At 55.2% G+C, this 19,267-nt stretch overlaps 1 protein-coding gene across 3 annotated transcripts in view; it reads left to right on the top strand.

The window, feature by feature from the left end:
* Window positions 1-10,700: 10,700 nt before the first annotated feature.
* ELFN1 (extracellular leucine rich repeat and fibronectin type III domain containing 1) overlaps window positions 10,701-19,267 on the top strand; it is a 105,923-nt gene continuing 97,356 nt past the window's right edge. The window contains exon 1 of one of the 3 annotated variants that reach the window (XM_065031472.1): window positions 10,701-11,299. The gene's annotated coding sequence lies outside the window, so the exon portion shown is untranslated. Of the gene's footprint in view, window positions 11,300-14,386; window positions 14,694-16,912; window positions 16,936-19,267 lie in introns of those variants that run through there. The other 2 variants (XM_021290370.2, XM_005504518.3) reach the window with 2 other exon arrangements.

Genomic DNA, 19,267 nt, shown 5'->3' with positions numbered 1-19,267 from the left:
TTTTCTCCTGCTGCCACTGCTATCAGCTGCTGGGATCTTGTCTGCAGCTTTTGCAGGGAGAGAAGTCCTGGGGGAAAGACATGGCATGCATCCTCTGGGGTTACACGGCATCAAGAGCTGTGTGGCTGCAATGAGTGTCTCCTTCTCCCACCCTTCCTGGGTGTTACCAAGGGTAAATCCCTTTCCTTTTCCTCTCCTAATCTCACTCCTTCTCTCCTCCTGCTTCCCTGCCCCTCCACCTTTCATCTCCTTTTCCTTCTGATACCACCTTCCCCATGTCCATGCTCCGATATTGATGGGTCAGGCAATTTCTTGAGCAGAAAGAACTCAGGAGCTTCTGATCCAAACTTGGTCAAATTCAGAGTTTGCTCTGTCATCCCCCCAAGCCAGATGGACAGAGTGGACTTTGTTTTACACAGATCTTTTGAGTAGGACCATAAATCCCACATCCTTGCTGGTTTGCGAGGGTCTGAGGGACCAAGGATGTGGTTTTCTTCGTCTAAACTTCCTCTTTCCTCCACCTGTGTGGTGGCTGCTCTGCTGCCGCTTCCCAGCAGGGCCTGTGTTTCAGCATCTCTTGGAGGACACGATAGCAAATCACTTTGGGAACTGTTTGTGATAAAAAGTGCAATACAAACAGATAATATCATTGTACTCCACTATTAACAGGCTTAAATCCCAAGGATAGGGAGAAGCTCCTGTGGAGAGCAGAGCTATCTCTCACACACTTCTACTGCAATTTAAATGCACTCCCTAGCCTGGCAAGGCTAATTTCACATCTTTTTTTCTCCGGAGAATATGTCTGGGTTTCTCCCTGCTCAAGGCCAGAGCTCTCCTTGCTGATTAGATTCAGTGTGGGGTTTTGGTTATCGCTCCCCATGGGTCCCAATGGAGCATATTGGAGGTGCCTGCACAGTGACCTGTCCGTGCATCCCCTTGGTGAGGACAGACCCTGGTGTGGCAACTTGTCTCCTTTTATTGGTCACCTCTCAGCTCCTGGCACAAGGTGTCTTTGCAGGCACGTCCCCCTCCCCGGGGGAAAACAGCTCTGGGTTCCCACACAGGATTAATCCTGGGCTGTGGTGAAGTGTTGCTGTACAAGAAGGACACGCTGGATAGTGGCAACAACCCCACTGCTGCCAAATCGGGACAGCCGGGCAATCATCGCCTGTTTTTATTTATTGCTGTCACTATGGTCTTTGGCTGGTCCATATGGGGGAGTCTCAAGGGTGAGACAGGAGAGTCAGTAAAACAGAAAAGGAGAAAAGCATGAAAAGCAAAATCCTTTTCCTAGTTAGGCCAAACGTCCCACCCTTTCAGTTTGCATTGAGGGATGGAAATTGCTTTCTCTTGGCTGCAAAGGAGGCTTTTATATCCAGGTGTTGCTGGTGTGGACGGTGTCTTGAAGAGCCACATTTTCACGCATTAGGTTTGGTTTCTGCTTTGAACGGTGACTCACTGAGCATTACCCCGGGTACTCCCTGGTGCTGCCTGTGGAGGCAGTGGGGGTGCTGGGGATGGAGGGTGGGTGCAGGGATGTCCTCGGCAGGAGGAATAGGAGTAGTAAGTATTGAGGAGTTGTGCTACAGCCCCGTAGTACCGTTAGGAGAGCATCTCCAATCCCCACTGCTTGCTCTCCCGCCAAGGCATGACTGGGCCCCAGTTCAGACACCGCTTAATTCTGACTGCTTTTAAGTCACTAAGTTTAAAGCCTTTCCTTTCATCATTTACAGTGGGGGCTCGTCCCCCACTCAGCATCGCTTCCCTGCTCCTCTCTGTCTCAGACAAGGCAGGAAACGTATTTTCAATGTATTAATTAAAATGTCTTTGCAGCAGAACATCTGCATGGAGAGCGATAGATCACCAAAGTGTGTGCGCGTGTGTGCGTGCACGTTGCAGGCTTCCAGATAACGCATTGCTTTGCATAATTTATTCCAGCCAGCACAGCAATAATTTTCATAGCCTGTGATCTTCAAGTGTGCGATTATCAATCTGTGACCTGGCTCCACGTGACCCAAACGTTAGATTATTGCCAGATAAACCTATAGGAGATGTAGGACATTTGGATCTCCATCACCTCCGGCTGAATGGGTTGTATGGGATGAGGTCAAATGCTGTTTTGTTAGATCGCACTGTACCAAAGCGATGGGTCATCTCAGATATTCATCAGTGTCAGTTATTTGGGGAGAGAATGGTCTTTGCCAATGATGCTATTCAGTTTCCTGATTGTTCACCTTATATCGGTTTAGCTTGAAAGATAATAAGATGAGAAACAGCGACTTCCCAGTCAATGAAAGGAAACCTCAGAGGCTTTTTCCGTCTTGTGTCTGTCATACTTTGTTGATATTTTAGCTGCGGAGCGTTTGACAGCTGGTTGTAAAGCTCTTATTTCCTCCCTTAAGAGAATTAAATGAGGAACATTTAATTTATCCCACGGAGGTTTCCCCAGGTGACCCGTGGAACAGGTCCCTTCCCGTCAGCTGGACCAAAACTGGAGGAATTTTAAGCTTTCTCCACAAGAGGGAGAAAAAAAGAAATAAAGTGATTTCATTACCTCTTCCCTTTCTTTTTTTTCATCATCAAACCAAATCTGTGCTTTCCAGCATTGGTCCTACCTGCCCTGAGGACCACAAACCACCGCTGGCATCTGTAGGGCCAACCTGGCCCTGCTGGTGACAACCAGCATCTCCCAAGCGGAGATATTCGTGCAGGATTGCGCTGGGGCCTCTCCATCCCCAGGCACTGGTGCAACTGGGAATGGCAACTGGGAGCGTTTCTCCTGCAATGGGCACGTGGTGCCCCCGCTTGGGGTGGGCAGACACAGAGAGGGGTGCCCGGCTACGTCATCTACTGTATCCCAGCCCGTTCAGTGGGTCAGGACGTTAATGGGCTAATGGTTAATGTCATTAACCAATACCAGGCGAAGGCTCCCTTAACTGTGCCAAGGGCAGGCGGCTGCTCAAAGCAGCACAATAATTATGTATAGCTCAAGTAATTATTTTTGTCACATCTTCCTGGCAGTAGAAGACCATTTGTGGGATGGGTTTAGCTACCTTCCGCAACACGCCTATGTCTTATTTATCCAGAACAATACGCTCAGCGTGATTTTTCTGTCTCCTTTTTCCTTTTAATGTCGTTTCCAGCCCACACTGCTTTTAATTCGGTGCGGTAAATTGAGATTGGGAGGGGAAGCTGCAGAAATCCTCTGAACTCCCATTCTCCTGGCAAAATATTTCCTTTTGGATCTGAACAGCAGGTCCTTCCTTTCCTAAGGGTCTTGTGAACCGCAGCAGATACAATTGCTATTTTGGATGGCTGTAGTCACTGCGTGGCCAGGTCTCATCATGGGATCTGCAGCTTTGCAGCCCCCCCGGCGGTTCCTTCCTTACCTGGGCACCTCTGAGTCAGCGGCCCCACATGCTGGGTTATTTTGAATGTTGTGTCAATAAGAGGGAAACAACCCCAGCGCTGCCTCCGGAGTCCTGTTGCTGTGGGTTGGTGTGGATGGAGGAGAGATGCTCCCCACGCCGTAATTTCAAGGAGATGAAGGACTCGGAGTTCTCTGCTCCTGGAATCCTGGGGAAAAGAAGATGCGCTGTGTGGCTCATTCTGAACCCATTTCCAAATCTCTTCCTGGATACGCTCGTGTTGTCCTGGATCTCTGGACAGCCTTAAGAGAGGGAGCTGAGATGGGTGTCATTAATCCCAGATTTGGTGTGTTGGATAGCTGGATTCCCATCTGAATTTCTAGTTTGTCTACTGATTTCACCCATCTTGGGGTTTTTTTATGCTTTTTAGAGCAGAAGGGTTTAAGTGGCCACAGCTGTGCCCCAACCAATCCTGTCTTGTAGCTTCACCTACACATCTCAGCTGTTGTCTCATTTCTCCCCATCTCCCTTTGTCCCACTCAACTGACCCTTAAACAGCGCAGGAGCCAGTAGCCGGTCCCCATGGTGGCAGCCAGACTATTGAACTGCCATTTCCCCTTGTTGTGGACATCTTGAAGATGCAGCTTGAAGGTCCTGCTGAGGTTTCCCTGCCTGCGTTTAGCATCCCTCATCTGCCGTATCCGCTGTGGAGTTACACAGCCTTGAAAGACAAACTGTTTTGCACGGGGACAACCTCCAAGACTGTTTAATACATGAGTGCTCACTCAAAGGTGTCCTTTCATTTACTGCTTTCACCATCAGCAATCTATAAAAGTTTAGGGTGCCTTAGGGAGTCGCTTGCTTTAACATATTTGCCTCAGTAATAGAAAGGCTGCTCCTGATGCAAACAGGCATCTCCCGGCCCCCTACTCGCCATGTCAGAGCATCCCCCATCCTCTCTGTCTTGGATTTCTCCCTCCTCCTTCCTCTTCCTCTGGGTCTACTTGCAAAGTGTTTGCTATAACTATTGAAATGGATATAGTGGCAGTTTGGGAAGAAGATGCCGTTTAAAGCTCTTTAATTTAAAGGATGCTAATTCACTCTCCTCCAGCCTCCGGTGAGTTATCCAGCTATGTGGAAGCCTTCTTTTTTCCAGGTGTTGAATGGGAGGATTATTTTCCTCGGTCAATATTTGAGACTTCGCTGAGCCCATGGCCCGCAGGGCATCCCACCAAGGATGGCGGGGGGGAGCGGGGAGTTCACGGGAGGCAGAGACACTCTGGGGCACCATCCCCATGGTGATGCTGCTGTGGATGCTGCAGCCCCAGCTGGGGGTTCCCTGGAGCCAACCCCTTCTCCTGCAAATTCTCCCTTGTCTGTCCTGGTTGGGACAACACAGCAGCAGGAACCTGAGGCAGGACTGTGTTTGGCAGCCAGTGATCGGTGTGAAGGCAGCTGCTGGGAATAATAATGATAAACTTGGCTACAGATCTGCATCCCACAGCCACTGCTGGCCTCCAGCAGGTCGGGTGCTCCGAGGGCTGTAGCTAACCCATGTGAAAAATTGGCTGGAGATCTCCCTGCAAACCAGGTGCTGCCTGCAAGACAAGCTGGATAAATGGTTTTTCAAGCCAGGGGTGTGCAGCTCCAGTGAGAAGCTGCAGGGTAATTCCCTGTGTTTGAAAGACCCCCCCGAGCCACCATCCCAAATGATTCCTGTCCTGTGCCTGGGTGCACTCTGTTATCCCTCAGGCTGCTCCATGTGCCCCCACGCAATTGCTCTGCAATCTCCCCCCGTGCGATATTGCAGGATATTCCACCGCATTAGCAAGTTGAACTTGTTTTTACTGCCCAATGTCTCTATATGCAATATTTCACTGTCTCGCTGGCTATTATCCTGGCGGCACAAAGTCCCATTGAAATTCATGGTGCAAGTCGCCCATTTGTTTCCTTTGAGCTTTGCAGGGTTGTTCTATGCAGCTTTATGCATATCATTTTTGCTATGCAAAGTGAGGGTAATGACTTTACCTGCTTTTTTTCAAAGCACTGAACAAAGCCTGTCCCCATGCTGTAGACTGATTTTGGAGTATTTGTTCTAGGGTTTGGGAGGGATGAATCAGAGCTCTTAGAGAATGTGCAATCTGATGCTCTGTAAATAAGAAGAAAGCCACGCTGCATCTACATGTCTTGGAGGCAGGCGTGTGCTCCCTGTCAACCTTTCTTGCTAGGGATCAGCTTCAGGGATGGCTTTGGGAAAGCTGAGTAGCTTCATCTCAATGACAGCCCTGGAATAGCGTTGCTTGGTTTGGCCAGTGCCACTGACAAGCTGTGAACCAGCTCTGCTTTTTGAGGGACAGATGTGGTCCCTTGTGCATGACAAAGTGAGACTTCTCAAGCAAAGGGTCACTGGAGTCATCCTCAGATGGACACCAGGTGTGTAGGAGAACTGAAGGCACAGCAGCAAAGTGAAGGTTTTGCTGTGAAGACCTGCAGACGCAGGTTGACTTGCCTCCATCACCACCCCAAAGGAGTCTAAACCTTGGGTACCAGCATTGTGCCTGTAATGTCTTAAGTGAGGCCCCCAAATCAGTGGCCACTTGTAAAAATTGGGGTCATAATGTCCACACTTGGGTCTGTGCAGGGCCAAGGAAGGCAAAGACAAGGCTTTTCTCTCCATCCACTGGTGTTTGGAGGTGGCAAAGCACGCAGGATGGATTTTGGAACGCAGGGTTTGAAATGTGTGTTTTGTTGGGCCATGACCCGAATTGCAACTTGAAGATTTGATGGCCGACTCCTTGGTTTGAAAGCACATACGAGCTCAGAGTTATTCACAAAAGACACTTGTGAATAACACCAAACAAGTGCACTGGAGAATTCATCATTCTCTTCATGGACAATATGTGTATGGAAGAGGGGAAAAAGACAAAAATCTTTAAATAGATTACTCATTGTGAATTATTCACTCTGGTTAGTGCTTGGAGGTCCTCAGGTGGAAGGTGCTATGTAATCTGCACTACAATGGCACCTCAGGGTATCCAAAGGGAACAAAAGAAACCATCAACAGTGGGATGAGTCCCTTGGGGCCTTTGTGCACCCAGCGTTTGCTGCACTGAACCCAAAGCTGTGGGATCCCTTATGCTCTACAGGGGTGCAAGCATGATAGGGAGATAGCAATCAGCGTCAACGAGGAGGAATAGGATCAAATCAAGCCAATTTTTTAACTTTGGTGGTCAATCCAAGCAGCATGTGGTGTAGGGATGTGTCTCCACTTTGAGATGTGGTTGAGCAGTTGAGTGTCTGCATGGTAGCTCCACTGTCCTCATGGGCACCACCGTAGCTGCCAGGCCCAGCAAGGAACGGCAGATCTAGAGATCAAACCGGTCCTGGATGTCTCCACCAGCTCCAGCTGGGAGGCCCTAGAAAGAGCAATTCACAATGCACAACCACTCTGCACCTGGGCTGTGGGCTGGCAGAAGTCCCCTGTCCCCACCACCCATACCTTTCGCTGACCTAAGATTGACTTCTTCAGAGTTTCAAAGGCAAAGATGAAAAAGAAAATCAGAACAAATGGGAATCTATAAAAACATATCTAAGCTGCCAAGGCCACAGCAGATATGATTTGCAATGGATGAGGTATTAGCACCCTGAAAAATTGGGGTAATGATGTGCAGTAATATTTGTCATCACCAAGGCTGAGTATGTTAAACAAAAATGTCCTGAAATGCAGCTTCTGCTGGAGCCCGGTAACTCTTTCCCAGATGTAAATATCGTGGTTGTTTTCCAACCATTCTTTAAATACCATAAGGCCTTAGTGCACTTACAGCACTAACAGCCCGTAAAATGTCATTTTTCGTTTTCTAATTAGTCTGGTGATTTTTAGATAGTATTTGACAACAACAGCAAAGAAGCATCTCAGGCTGTGAAAAAAATGTCCCTCGGATGGCGAGTCACCCGCAGCCGCGTTGGTGCATCCCCGGGAACCGCACGGCAGCATCCCCTGGTATTGCTGCATGGTGACTCAGCGGTGGGGCAGATCTACTCACCCTCCAAGCTGGGGGACACCAGCCAGTCCTGTAGCAATGTGAAGGGGGATATCACGCGCTTCCCTCAAGGATCGTTCTCCCTTTTTGCTGGTGAGAGCTCCCTGTCACGGCACATTTTGCACATGCATGGGGCAGGAGCAGGAGCCACAGGCACAGAGCCCTGGATGGAGCGAGGCTGGTGGGACTTTCTCCCTCTCTGCATGGTGGGTCGTTGCTGTTATGGGTCTCACTGCGGGGGTTCAGGTGCTGGTGATTTTTAAGACACTTGAAGCCATTGGTTTGGGGGGGGAGAGAAATGGTGTTATTGAGCAAAGGACCCCAGACCTCAGTCCCTCACCCCGTGGGGACCCATGAAGGTAGGGTGGGGACATCTGACTGTCACCCAGGCTCTGCGCAGAGGCAGCCACAAGGTTGTCATGTTGCCACCTTTTCCTCCAGATTCCCCTATTTTGGGGAGCTCTTTCCTCTCTTGAAGGACACCAGGTTGTCACAATCACTGTGACACAAAGAGAATCCAGAGTCCAACCCTGCTGCTGTGGGCACTGCAGGGGGGACAACTCGGTCCCTGCCCTGGGCAAGGCCAGAAGGGATGTCACTCACCCAAGGTCACACTGCATTTCAGAGCCATCGATGCCCTTGTCTAATTTAACACCTCCCTGTTCTGCACAGACAAACGGAGCACTGGCCAGGCAGTGCTCCATCCTTCAACCAGCATTCCCCTCCCAGGTGATGCTACAGAAGGCAGCAAAAGAGCTCTCGTTCCTGTACCACCTCCACATCGCTGGGAGAAGCGGCCAATGTTTTATTAACCACCTCTCCCTCTCGTACCGCTTGTTAAACTGGGTTAGTACTGCTCGAACCTGCTGTGTCAGATGTCTTCTGCTGCTGGTCGAGGGGAAGGGCCTGCAGAGGCTCTCCTGACCTGAGACACCTTTCTCACAGCGCTCCTCCCGCCGTCTCACGTAAATAGATCAGTCATCCCAGCAACGCTATGTTCTTCTTTTACTCCTTCCTGTCTTTAATAATATTATCAATGTCTGGTTTAGACTTTTACTAAATATAGGGCCACAGGCTGGGCTGGCGTCACTTCCTCCCAGACGAACTGGAACAGTTTGCTCAGAAGTGCTTCTTTTATTAATTTACCTTGGTTTGCGAAGTGGTTTGATTGAACCAAGTCTTTCCACACCTCCCAACCACTCTGCTCTGGCAATTGGTAAGAACGATGCTGCTTTAAAGCCTGTCCTTGATCCATGGCTGAGGCTGGAGGTTTGTGGGGGTTCCCTCTCCCGAAACAGCCCCATGGAGTTGGGCACTGCGTGCCAGGGGGCAGCAAATTCACCTTGAGCCTTTTGCAAACCTTCCCTCTCCTCGCTGCTGATTTCCACGGGTGAAGACCTGCAATGGAGCACAGGGCCGGTGCCATCCCTGTCCCCTCCAGGCAAGTCCTCTTCCAGCTGCCAGGGGCCAGACTCATCTCCAGGGCTTGCACAAACCTGCAGCATTTCTGGCTTCCTTGGGGACTGTGTGGCACCAAGGAGGGGACTGTGCCCTGCACCCCAGGACACCCTGTTCTTGGCACCGGGAGGGATGTGGCAGTGCCCCTTCCCTGCCCTGGGAGATGTGGCCACTCACCGGTACAAGCACTGGGCTCAAGAGCCTTCTCCAGCCAAAGCAGAGGGGGGATGTGACCTCTCATCTTCAACCTCCCCAGGAAGACATATGACCCCAAAGCCACCCATGGCAGCCCCTTGCCTATTTTGTGTCCTTGCCTGCTCATTTATTAGTCCAAAGCAATTTTAATGAGAGCTCCTTGACTTCATGGCATCCCATGGGATATGGGAGAAATGGGACATCTCTGCTCCAGGGATGGAGGAGTCTTCCGTGCTTCAAGGGCAAGAGCCCAGGTGCTGGTGGAGAAGGGCCCAGAGAAGGGGAGAGAAGAACACCAGAGCAACCAGCTCACACAAACACCAAGCCCCACAGCCTCCCCAGCATGTCAGGGGCCAGATCAGGGCTGCGGAGCAGAGGATGCTGGAGCCCTTCTCCCTGCCCTGTCCTCTCCATCACACAGAGGTGTCTCTGTGTCTCCCTGGGGCTCTGTGTCTAATGCAGCTGAGCACTGTGCCAGGTTGCCAGCTGCTGTTTGGAGAGGGGCCACAGCTTGCCTGTTCCCAGGCTGTCGCCCAGCTCTATTACTCAATGCTTCAGGGTTTTTGGCTGTGATGGTGGTGTTGCTATCAAACTGAGAAGAGTGACATTTTTTTCCTGCACCCCACCTTCTCTGTCTCCCCTGCCACCTCCTTGCAGGGCTGCAAAAGGAACTCACAAGCTCGGAGGTGGTTTTGGAGATGGCTTTGAGACACCTTGGGCTATCACAAGAAATGCACTGGCCAGTCCTTACCTCAAATGACAGTGTCTGGGGAGAGAGAATAGCACTTTTATTCCAAGAGCCGGCTCAGTGCCAGCCACACTTTAATCACTCTGAAGTTCTGTGTTGTGTTGCTAAAACAGCATTAAAAAAAAAAGACCAAAAGAAGCGGGAAGGCAGGATGGCAGTCCCTGGATCAGCCAAGGGGTGGTCTGGGGCAGGAGGGTGCCTGGGAAAGGCTGAGCACAGGGACTGTGGACCCTGGGGGGCTGTAGGAGGGTGTTCTGGCCCAGTCCCATCCCTGTCTTGGCTCTCCCAGCTGGGTCACCCCAGCCCCTGTGCTTCCAACTTCCCAGCTGCCCAGTTGGGCCCAGTTTGACCCGTAGAGGTTTGGGGTGAGGGGTTGGGGAAACTGTCATGCACACACAGGGACACACAGACATGTTCACATGGTCTCACGGAGACAGGGACATGTGCATAAATACAGACACAACCAGGCTCCTGCACCCCCCCACGGCCTGTCACACACACAGACCCCCAACATACACAAACACACCGCAACAGATTAATCCCTGCACCCCCCAGGTTGTCACCACATGCACACCCCCAAGCACAGTGTCACACACACAGGGAGATACCCCAACATGCACACTCACACCTTCACAAACCCCAACACGCTCATCCCCCCTCTCTCACAATGTGTCACACACACAGTACCACACACAGTGTCACACAGGGTCACACAGTGTCAGATAGTGTCTCACACACAGTGTCACACAAATGCAAGTGTCACACCAATGCAAGTGTCACACCAATGCAAGTGTCACACACATGGTTTCTCACACGCACAGTGTCACACACGCAGTGTCTCACACACACACACACACAGTGTCACACACGCACACAGTGTCACACACACACACGCCCCCCCCGCAGCTCCCCCGGTGTCAACCCGGCTCTCCCGGCCAAGCCGCTTATCGCTCTGTGCTGTGACAGCGCGCCCGGACCCAGCCGGGTCGCTCCGAGCCCAAGCGAGCCGGGCTTAACCGGACCGGGTCGTGCCGAACAGAGCCGTACCGAGCCGTGCCGAACCGGACCGTGCTAGGCCGAGCCGCACCGCACACCTCCGCCCCGCACTGCCGCTCCGAGCCGAGCCCATCCCAGCCGAGCCGCGCCGAGCCGAGCCCATCTCAGCCGAGCCGTGCCGAGCCGAGCCCACCCCAGTCGAGCCGTGCCGAGCCGATGGGAGCCCCCCAGGCCTGGCAGCGCTGCCCGGCGCCGCCTGCACGGGCAGGGCTCTCCGCCTGACGCAGTGAGGAGCTGCAGCCCTTCTCTTCTCGGAGGCCGGTTCCAGCGCTGGGATTTGCTCGGCTCCGGCTGCGTTTCCCTGCCCGCCTCCTGCCCCCGGTTCGCCCGCCTGGAGGGGCGCGGGGAGCCGCAGCTGCGGGTGCGCCCGCCGCCCATCACCGCGCCTCGGGGCTGGGTGCGCCGCCGAGCGCCAGGAGCCGCCGCCGAAGCAGGTAGGTGCGCCCGCAGCCCCCGCCGCAGCCCGCCCGGCCCCCCCTGGCTCCGACCTCGGGCCCAGCCCCGTGCCCGGTGCCAGCTCGCCCCGGTCCCGCGGCCCCCGCCCGGTGTCTCCCCGCCGCGGCGGCGCTCGGCGCTGCCGGGGGAGCCCCGGGTGCCCGGTGAGCCCCGCGCAGCCCCCGGTGGCCACTCCGTGTCGCCAAACTTTTCGTGGCTACAACCCAGGCTGGGACTTCGGCGGGGGGGCACCGTGGGGCAGGTGGCAGGGGAAGCGGGGTACCCTTCCATCCGCGGGCGGGGGGTCCTCAAGCTCGGCTGCAGCCGCTCCTGCTCCCCTGTTCCTCCAGGTGCGAGGAGAAGTCGGGCCCGGAGCGGCTCTCCCCGGCCGGCTTAGGAGCGCGAAACCGAGGGAGCCCTGCCGGTCGCCCGTGCCGTGTCCCCCCCTCGCCCATGGGGGATCCCCATTTCGGGGTCTCCCCACCTCCTGAGGGGTGCGACCGAGCCGAAGCAGCCTTGGGGAGACCCTTCGTGCCGCCGCTGCAACTGCTCCTGCGGGAAACCCCTGTGCTCTGGGGGAAGAGCCGGTGCCGCGGGCAGCGGTGTCCCCCAGGGGCGGGGGGCGTCCACCCGCAGCCCCTCTCCACCCCACGGAGCGCTCGGAGCGGAGGGGTTGGGTCTCACCCACCACCTCAAATACCCTCGGCGATTCCGGGCCTTGGAGTGGGGGCTGTGGTAGAGCCGCTCCCTGGCTCTGCTTCCCCTGCCCCCCCCAATCCCTTCTGCATTCCCACGCTTGGACCAGCCTCCCCTCCATGTGCTCCTTCAGCGGCTATTTCTGTCCTCGCGAAACATGCCGCACATAGAGCTTTAATTAAAGAAAATTAGTGGAGGGCGGCCGTAGCTGGGGAGGGGGAGGTGTCCGTGCTCCGGGGAGGGGACATCACATCCAGCCGGGGGCCGCTCCCCGGGACGGCGCCGGCCCCGCATCCTCGTCCGGTGCGGCTGCAGCCGCGCTGGTGGCTCGGGGAGGCGGGAGCAGGTGCCTGTCTCTGAGTCTGAGCCGCTCTCGCCTTTTTTTTTGTTGTTTTGTTTTTTTTTTTTAAAAAAAGAGAAAGGTGGAGCGGACGGACAGGAGCGCGCTCTTGCCCGGTGGGTGTGTTGCAGTTTAAATTATGAGGACAGATGTTGCTGTGAAGTTCCGTCTCAGCTCCCGAATTCAGTCTGAGCCCGGAGGACCGGAGCCGGTGTTAAACCGCGGCCGGAGTTGCCAAAGAATTTTCTTGATTGCATTTTAATGAAGCGCTGCCGGTGCTGGGGGCCCGCGGGGCGGTGTGAGGAGGGGTGTCCCGTCCGCTCCCCGGCGTGGGCCTGGGACGCTCGCCTCCTTCCCTGGGGGAGCCCCTGTGCAGGACCCCCCCGCCCGGGGACCCGCCTGACATTGCGGGTGAAGTGATGCTTTTTGTGCCCGGAGATGCCAGGGCGGTGGGGGGCAACGCCCCCCCGGGCAGGACCCCTCTGACCAGCCGAAATCCCTGGGGGTCCCCAGCCCCCGTCCCGCTCGATGTGGAGCGGAGCTGCTCAACCCGTGTGCAGCGGGACCTGCCGGGCAGCAGCGTCCCGGTGCTGGGGACATGCCGGCCCATCGGGGTGTGTGTTCCTCTCCACCCGCACCCTTCTCTCCTCCTCCAGCTCTTCCCGGTAAGAAACCTCCGCATCTCCGCTCATCCCTGCCTTCCCCGGGCAGGGCAGCCCGGGGGAACCGCGATGCTGCCCACGTCCATGCTGTGATTTGCAGCCCCGGGAAAGCCCAGCGGAGGGAGTGGAAGTGGTGGGGGGGCACACACACACACACTGATATCAACAGGCTCCCCCGGGGCAGGGGAAGCGGGGCCGCCGGGCTCAGCCGCGGGCAGCCGCTCACGCCTTCCCCAGCCGGGGACTCGCCTCCCCGCATCAGCTCCGTGCATTTCGGTGCCGGTTTGCACTGTATTAAATATTTAGAAGTTTGCAGCGGTGAATAAAGCGATCGTTAATCGAAATTGATGGCATCGTTGCAAAGGGGGTGGCACCGCTTGTAAGGAAACGGCATGGCTCGCCGGGGAGCGGGCGGGGTCCTTCGGGGAATATTTTTAAGGGCTTTCACCCGAAATTAATGGTTTATCCCTCTGAAGGTTCCGCCAGCGCCCAAATCCAAACGCTCGTCTTCAAGTTTCCCACCGGGTCTTCAAGAGAAAAAGCGGATTTCTCTGTCCTGGCTGTCCGGAATGAATAACCTCGTGTAGTGCAGGGAGGAGGCAGTGCCCCTGAAGTTTAGCACCGAAAATTGCTCCCCCTCAGCACCTCGCCCGTTGCTGCCCGGCACCTGGCGGGTCTTACACCCCCCCAGACACCCCGGGTTTGCCCCGGCTTGGCGGGGTGTGCGGGCAGCGGCGGGCAATGGGCAGCGGGATGCTGTCGAGGGGGACCGGGAGTGTGTACCCAGCCCCCCGCGAAGTGCAGCGGGAGGTCAGGCAGCGCTGGGCAGCGGAGGGACCCTCATCCTGGGGAAAGCTGGGGAAGGGATGGACTTGGCTCGGTGACCTGGAGGAGCGAGCAGCCCCCGAGATGGAGGTGTCCTCCCCAGGGCACAGAGGGAGGAACTGGCCCGGGGCGGGGGCAGTTTCCGTCTGGCCAGGGAGCCCCGGCTCCCCACGCCGGAGTCAGGCGCTCCTCTCCGGGCTTGAGTCAGCGCTTTTGTAAGCTGCGCGGATGGGGCAGGGCTCCGAGGGGCGAGATGCGGTTCTGCCGCGGGTGCGGAGGCAGCGGGAGACGGAGAGGAAGGACGGACTGGGTTGGGGTGGAGGGGGCGAGCAGAGAGGGAAAGAGGGAGCGAGGGTTGCCCGGGGGCTGGCCGGGGGTGCGGCTGCGAGCCCTCCCCCCGGGTAGCCGCTGCTTTGTGTCGGCCGGCGATGGGCAGCGGCGTGGCGCCGGATGGGGCGGGCGGAGGGCAGCGCAGAGAGCCCTGGGGGCGGCCCGACGCCCCAGCGACGGGTGCCAGAGACCGTCTGTACGCCCCCTCCCAGTGCCCACGCCCGCCCACCGCTTCCGCCCCGCGCTGGGGGACGCTCCCCCGGCCCGTCGCTTCCCACGCGTGTCCCAGCCCGGCCGCCCCTCCGGGCTGGGGCAGCGCCGCTGTGTGACAGCAGAAAGTGGCTGGAAGGGGGCGAGGCGTCACACGCTCTGCCTCCGGGAGGCAGGGAAACGCTGAGGGACCGATGGGAAGGCATGAATGAATGAATCTCCATAAAGAGCCCCAAGCAGCAGGGAGAGGGAGAGAGGAGGAGGAAGGAGGAGAGGAGGAGGAAGAGCAAGAGGCAGCAGGGCAGGCAGCAGCAGACGTGACGCCGGCAGGTAAGGAGATGCCGGTGGCCTCACGGTCCCGCGGTGCCTGGGCTGGCAGGCTGGGGAGCGCTGCCCGAGGCGGGGGGGAGGACAGGAGCCGACAGGACCCTGCGTGGTTTTTTAAATTTTATTTTTATTTCTTGAAGGGAGATGCTTCCCTCCTGCCTCCCTGCAAAATGTGCGATTCCCCAAACTTCCCAGGACTTTCCCCCGGAGCTGCCGCCCCACGTCCCCTGGCTCCGGGGAGGTTCCGAGGCGCCGGGTTGAGCCCCTTCCCCGGGGCATCCCCGGCCGGGCAGGGAGACAGCCAGCTGGGCCCGGCCGGGCTGTGCTGGGCGCTGCACGCCGCGGCGGGAGCCGTGCCCTCGCCCTGCCGAGCGCGGCGGTAACTCCCCGGTGGGGACCGGCACCGGCCGCCGGACCTGCTCCGCATCGGGGCAGCCCCGAGCCGCGCCCAGCCCAGCCGGTGGCAGTGCAACTGCCTCGGCCTTCTGGCTGGGTTTACCCCCGCGGGGGCCTGCGGCTTCTGCTCCGGCCCCCTTTGCTTTGGAGGGGATTGCAGTGGGGAGCTCCTCTCGCCCCGGTCTCGGACCCCCATTCGCTGCTACATCCCTGCTGCAGTTACATAAGGCAGAGGAGCGCGCAGCCAGCGCTAACGCGGGCCAAAGCACCGGGATCCTCACCCAGGGATGTTCAGAGCTGTGCCCAGCCCCGTCTGGCTGCTCCCCATCCTCTGCTGCACTTGCCCCGTTTCCTGGGATGAGCCACCCCGCTGCCTGCCCCTGCCCGCTGCAGGGATTGTGCTTGCGAGTCACACAGGCAGCTGGTGGGGGAAAGGTACACACATACATACACATGCACACCCCCTTCCCTGCCCTGAAGCCTGCGCTTTGGCTCTCGCGCGGAGCAGCCCCGCACTGACACCGCTTAAATGCATGTAGCCCCCGCTGTGCACACACACGCACGCGGATGTAGCAGCCTTGCTCTCGCAGATGGGTCCACTCCAACGCGGTGCACACTGGAAGTGTTTGCACACAAACACACCGCGGTAGGCAGCACACAGGTCATGCTCTCACACGCACGTGGGGTAGCGCATGCCATGGACTACTGCACACCGTGGCCTGTGCTCTCCTTGCACAGGCAGGGAACTTGTGCAGGACGGGGCTGGTTCCCCCATCACAGCAGCTCCCAGCCCAGGCGAGCGCTGGGAAAGACGCAAGCCTGGCAGGGCAGCCCCGGCTGGCTGTGGGGGGCAGCTCTGCAGCTGCCCGTGGCTTTCCCCTCCCTGACCAAGGTGCTCTGAGGAGGGATCAATAATGCCTTTCTGATTGGCTTCAATTCCCCATTCAAAGTAGTCACTGCATTAGGACTTGATTTTTCTCCCCTTTGACTCCCGGCCAGATTAGATTGTGAATTTGGCTGATTTCAAGCAACTGGGGGAGGGAAGAGTCATACAGAGAGCGCGAGAGAACTGAAATATCCTACAGGATCCCCTGGAGGGGAGAGAAATCAGGTCTAGATAAGAGCTTGTTCTCCCTGTCTGGCTAATGCTTTCCTGTTTGATGATCAGAAAACATACGATCTAACCTCTCACCAGGATAGCTTAACTATAAAGGTCAGGTTTTTGGCTTGTTCAAGATGCAACATTCATTATTATGAGCTATGGATTATTTATTTTGGTTTTCCCATCATATGCTAAATATAGGGTTGCACAATACATGAGAACAGAAGGACATGGCCAGGGCTTCGGAGGTTTCCGAGTCAAGCTCTGAATGCAGCGCTGAGGTTGGAGAAGCTGCGACAGGGACAAGACACGCAGTCTGTGCCCTGGAGAGCCCGGTGCTGTCCCGCCTGTTTAGAGTCTTAACCTCATCCTTGGGCAATATTTTCTGATGCTTATTTTCTTGTGTATGTGCTGGGGACAAGTGAGCGTGTTATGTCAGTGAAGCTGTGCGTCCCAGAGGGACACAGAAAGCAGCAGCATTGGTCCGGGTGGAGTTTCCCTGCTGGCTGCTCCAGGGCTGGGATTTCACACCAAGAAAAGCCAACAGCAGCACAGCAACACCCGCAGCATCCCAGCTGCTGGCACTCGGCTGTGAATTGGTGTTAACACCAGGTGTAGCAAAAGCCTGGGATTACATGGTTTCTCAGCAAAGGGCACTGGGAAGTCTGGTGGAGCAGAGGGGCTTAAGAAGGAGCTGCTGTGGGGCAGTGAGGAGTCACAGGAAGAGAGGATGGGGTTGTGCTGCAGGTAGGCTGTGCCTTTCTGAGTGGTCTGTGATGGGGAGTAAGCAGCAAAGCTTTGAGAGGAAGGGTAGAAGAGGGAAGAAGCTACTGCAGGGGTTTCAAGGGGGTATGAGTTGGGAGCACAGCCTTGAGCTGTGTTTTGCATGATCCGATATGGTTGCTGGATTTTTGTGTGTGTGTGTGTGTGTTATGAGCCTGGGGTCTGCAGAGAGTGTGAGTGAGCCCAATGGCGGTACAGCACTGGGGCTGGGTGTGGTGAGGTGGAGGTGTGATGGTGAGCAGCACATTGGGCCCAGAGGAGGCTGGTGGGTAGGAGGAGACCTGGATGGGGCTCAGTGGGACAACTGTGGAGCCATGCACGGCCCCAAACTGCAGGTGAGGAAGGAGGCAGAACTGTGAAAGCAGTAGAGCTGTGGGGACCTTGGGGTGAAGGGGCTGAAGACCCTGAGCCTTGGTCCTGTGTCTGCTACACCCCCAGGGGACTGGGGCAGCCAGGGTGGCAAGGGCTTGGTGGGGAGGAAGAGTGTGAAGTGATATGGGAGGTGTAGTTTGGCTGTTGGAGTGGTGTGAGTATAGATACTACCAGTAGCACAAGGGTTGTCTGGGTCCCTGAGGCATCACTGTAATAGAAGCAAATAATAATAAATATCTAAGAAAGCAGCTGTGAGAGTTCTCTCCAGGTGAGAGGGACCTGGAGCCTCTGTGCACCATGAGGAGCTGGGGCAGGAGTGTCTGAGGAGGTGGCACGGAGGGAGCAGGGTGCCTGTCAGCCTGGGTGAGGGAAATGCAGGAGGAGATGGGAGCTGGTGTGGTTGTGACAGCAATCTGAGAGAAAGGTGAGTGAATTACCAAAAAAACCCAAAACCTCAACAAACAAACAAAACCCGTATCAATCAGGTGAGGCTTGTAATCTGTCATTTGGGTTTGGGGTCTGTACCACTTGGCGTGGCCCCCTGCAATGTGGGTGTCCCAGGATGGGGTCCAGACCTGTGACCCCTGGTCCTGCCCAACCTGGGCACCAACCCGTTGGGCATTTAGTTCAAACACACGTTGTCTCCATTCAGGGCTCTCTGTGGAAAAGCCAAATGAACACAAGGTTTTTCCCCAGCCCTCTCTCCTTTGTGCTTAGAGGGAACCAGGGAGCTCCAAGGCTCGGATTATTTTTCCTCCCCCACTTCAGCATTTCTTTGGGAGCTGGACAAGGGTGATCTGTAGCTCGCTTGTATTTTTAAATCAGCAGGAATAAGTGTATGGAAGTGTATGTGTTTTACTGTATCAGCTACTATCAGCTTTTAGCTTTATTACAGTAAGTGCAGAGTTTTTTGTGGGCCAAACTCATTCATTGGATTTAATGGAGTTAAACTGCAGGCAGATTTGGCAACTTGTTTGTGTAGATCTTTGTAAAATGGACAGGCAGAGATAATAAAATTTTATACTTTATATGGCATCTTTTAGGGAAAAGTCTTCCAATATGTTTTATAAACAGCATGCATATTTTGCTACAGTGTATGCTAATACCTAAATACAAGATGCTTTAAAGCTGATTTTTTCTTTTCCTCTTTCCTAGAGCTTTATGTGTGTGTGTGAACTTGGATCTGCCCGTGTTATTTTCTCATGCTGCTTTCCTTACAAGTGCCTTGAGTGGTTTTAAACAGTTTCACTGGATTTCTTTCTCTCCTTTTGGTGTATTTGTATTTTTTCCTGGAAACGCAGGTGTAGTAAGAACCGTAAGCCTCACTGCTAAGGGCTCAAAAGGAGGGGAGAATAATGTATGTAAAGCCTCTTGCTGAATACCCAAAGCACTATGAAACGGTCCCAGCTGCAAATGCAATATCTTGGGACCTTTCACAGGTACAAATGTCTGCTGTGAAACCTTTGAGGGGCTGACTTAGCCCCCCCTGCCCCAAGGTGCTGTTTTGTTCTGTTTCCAGGGTGTGATGATATTGGTTTCTCGACCTATTCTGGTTTCCCCATGTATGTGGAACAAACTGACACTTGAAGCTGTAGGAAAAAGACATGCATTTTAAGAAGATGGATTTGTTTTTTGATGAGGTATTTGATGTTTTTCCAGGCTCTAAACAATTTAGGCCCAGACCTGTGGCTACTGGGCACAGGGAAGTGGTTGGTGCACTGAGCTAATTTATTGCACAGCTTTGACTTATCGAATGGTCATCACTGCCCCGTATGGAGCACTTGGATATGTGGAACTGAGGAGAGAGGATATAGATATATGGGATAAATGCGAAACAATGGTGAATGACAAGGACATAAATCTGGAGATTCTGGTGACATTAAAATAAATTGCAGGTAGTGAGGCGTGAGATATATGTGATGTC

This window comes from Columba livia, chromosome 15 (genome assembly GCF_036013475.1).
Source record: "Columba livia isolate bColLiv1 breed racing homer chromosome 15, bColLiv1.pat.W.v2, whole genome shotgun sequence".
NCBI lineage: Eukaryota > Metazoa > Chordata > Aves > Columbiformes > Columbidae > Columba > Columba livia.
The sequence above is the reverse complement of the archived record's forward strand: the minus strand, read 5'-3'. Positions and strand labels throughout refer to the sequence as shown.